The following is a 3,331-nucleotide window of genomic DNA, read 5'->3' as shown; positions in this document are numbered from 1 at the left end:
GGAAACGCACATCACCGTAGTGTAAGGTTCGTTCTGTTGCGCTTCCTGGGCTTAGATCATCCCTCTGTGGTTGCTGTGTGATATTACACGCTGCAGTCCGAAAGTGCACGTTCAACACAACTGATACAGATTTTACATTCTTAAATAGTTTTGATTCCGACATATTCTGATATAATTCGATTGAATAATGGTGTGGTAAAAATAAGACCTTAAAAAATTAAGAAACTCTGTCTATTCGTCTGTCTATTGTAGGCAGTGCAGAGGACAGAAAAATCACCATGCAAACATTTGCATTATTACATATAGCGTATCTGTTATTATTTGTGAAAATATTTTTTTCTGGAATAGAGAGGAAATGTTGCAAAAAGGAATATTTAATGAGTGTTTTAAAACCAAGGGTGGTGTACATGCAGATTCATCAAAAATACATTGTGCCATTAGTGGATAGTAATGAAAGACACCTTGGCAGATATGGGACAATTCTGCATGTTAGGAACTAATAAAGATCCAGACATTGTTAGTGATGGTGATCTTATTTGAAGGTAAAACCTGATGATGTCCAGGAGATGGACCACACAGAGAGGAGATGTGGCCCTGAGCATATAGCTGTTCACTAGCTTGGACCTAAGCCCTTATACTTGATCCTGCTTGCAAAAAAGCCAATTGAGACAAGGTGAGAAGTAATGTATGGGTTCCTAGGGGATGAAACAGGCAAATTCCTAGTTGCAATGCTGTCTAAAAGCACATGCATGAACCCTGGATATAATTAATTTGCATTGGTATAGAGGAATGGTGACTACAGGGCCCAGGCACAATTCTGGGCTGAGATGAATAAGCAGATTCTTTCAGTATCATAAAGAAAAGACCTACATGTCCAGGTAACTAAGGTTACACTGTGGTGAGGTAATGCCGTTGTCAGGGGCAACATCTAAGTTCTTGGATACAGATGCAGTTAAAATGGAAAATCCAGGTGAGGTGAGTGACTGGCTCCAATGTATATCAGTGTGGGAGAGGTTCATTTTCAGGTTGTAACACGGCATTCATGCAGAATTCCCAAGAGTCAGCATGAAAATCACAGGGAAGAAAAGAAAGGAACACTTGTTTATGAGTAATTGTTTTCCGAGCTGCATCAGTGGTAGGAAAACCAAAGTAGGTGAGCAGAAAGAGAAGAAGCGTGGTCCAAGGATAAGTCACAAGAAACCTGGATATGAGGTGAGAGACTGAGACATGATCACTCCATGCCAATTGGTATGATCATGAATGAGCAGGCAGAGGTCTGGTTGTGGGAGTCTGCCAGGTGATGACCACTGATGTAAATCATAACCAAGTAGTGTTGTCAATGGCTGTATCTCACAGGGTGAAGCAACATTTCTGGTCGTTGTCTATGGTGTTATGGTGTAGATCAGTGGTGACCAAACTGTGTATATGGATTTTCATGCAACCCCCTAATTAAATTACTAATTACTAGACTAAGTTGTCTGAAGAGTTGTCACACCTGGGTTTGAACGATTGACCCAGTGGTTATCCCAAAAACCTGCATACACACCAGCCCTTTGCGGATAAGATTGGCCACCCCTGGTGTAGAAGGTCATTCGGAGTATAGAGTGTAAGAGTTTTTACATCGTGATTCTGAGCTGCAAGAATAACAGCAATAATAATTGCAATAAGAAGATGCTTGGGAAATAGAGAACAGATGTAGATTTCTAGGCGTTTAAAACCCTTGGATGATAACCTAACAGTGAAACGACTGGTACCGCTTACTTAAACTCTTGAAAAATGTAACCTCCAATCACTGTCAGCCTTGTTCCATTCCAGGGAAAGTTCGCCCTCTGCTGGAGAACAGGAATCATTATTGCTCTATGGCATAGGTTCTCGGTGTTGTTTTTGACACCATATAAAATGTATTTGTATAAAGATCAGAGAACGTCCCCTCCCCATAAAAAGTCCATTATTATTTATATAGCTCATATAATTTAAAAGCACACAGTAGAATACAGAGCTGGTGGAACTCGGATTGGATATTAAGTGGTTTGTCAGACAGAACAGTCTGTTTCAAATGAGAAAAATAAAAAAGGCTGTCATTATCATTACTACTACCGAGTAGTAAGATCACATAATTATTATGGTCATGTATATATCAAGAACAAGGATCAATTTTCCATGTAACCAATCTGTTAAAGTCCCTATAACTGTGAAGAGCCCATTCTTCCAGGGAGCTTCGAGGAACTGAGTAACCCTCTGGATGTGTGGTTCTTGGCTAAACCATGAATACACACAGCCAGCAGTGTCAAGGTCTCTTCCAGGATTGAAAACAATTAAAATTAATTAGCCTGCTAGTGAACAAGGCAATCTCATTCAAACAAGTACATTTCAAGGTAAAACATAACGGCTTTTTTACAAAATTGGAAGGGCTTGACAAACGATCCCCTCTTGTATGTTTTTAAGTGATTGATATACTACAAGGACACATCGGTGTTTTCGGTATTGATGGCCTTTACCGCTTCAGAAAGCCATTTTAAGTAATGCAATGTAGTATTTCTGTGGATACCGTGCTGGGAATTCTTTGAGCTGTAAATATTTTCCAAAATGGCAGTCCTCCTTTCCATTTTTCTTTAAGATTTGCTTATATTGATCTGTCAGTGTTCCACGGGACTTCTTTTGTTAATTTGTAACACACTGCAAAACGTAAACAAATTTACTGCCCAAACAACTCTAAAGCATCAATCTTGCATGATTAGATAAAAACTTCCCCTCATTTCTCTATAACCACGTTTCTCCTATCCCTGATAACCCAATTAGAAGGCAAGAAAGCCCAAATTAACCACCAATGGAAAACTTCTTAACAGGGTGTCATGCTGTGTTATGTGGTTATAACAGAGAATGGGATGGCTTAAAAATTGTTACAATCTGTGGGCCTGTGAAAGCTAAATAGACAGATCCATGCTGACAAAAAGCCCCATTGTCAGTTACAAAGCACAGTAACTAGGCAGTGTGCAACAAGCAACGGAAATTCTAGATTTCAGTTTCAGTTTATCGAATTATATGTAAATACCAATATATCAGCGCTAAAAAAAGTTACAAATTACAGCCACATGGTGGTGTCCTTTCTTAATGGATACGGATCTTTCGCTGCATGTTTTGTTAAATTTGGAAACAATTTTATTTAGATTTTTTTAATTATTAAAAATATTAACCTATACATTAACACATCATCGCAAATTATGTCATAAATTGTAGAATAAAGTTACCGGAAAACTATATATTTAGTCTCAAATCAGCTGACAAATATAAATACAAATGGTCAACAAACTAACAACCGACCATGTAGGTA

This window comes from Brienomyrus brachyistius, chromosome 13 (assembly GCF_023856365.1).
Source record: "Brienomyrus brachyistius isolate T26 chromosome 13, BBRACH_0.4, whole genome shotgun sequence".
Lineage (NCBI taxonomy): Eukaryota > Metazoa > Chordata > Actinopteri > Osteoglossiformes > Mormyridae > Brienomyrus > Brienomyrus brachyistius.
This window is presented reverse-complemented; position numbering follows the sequence as displayed.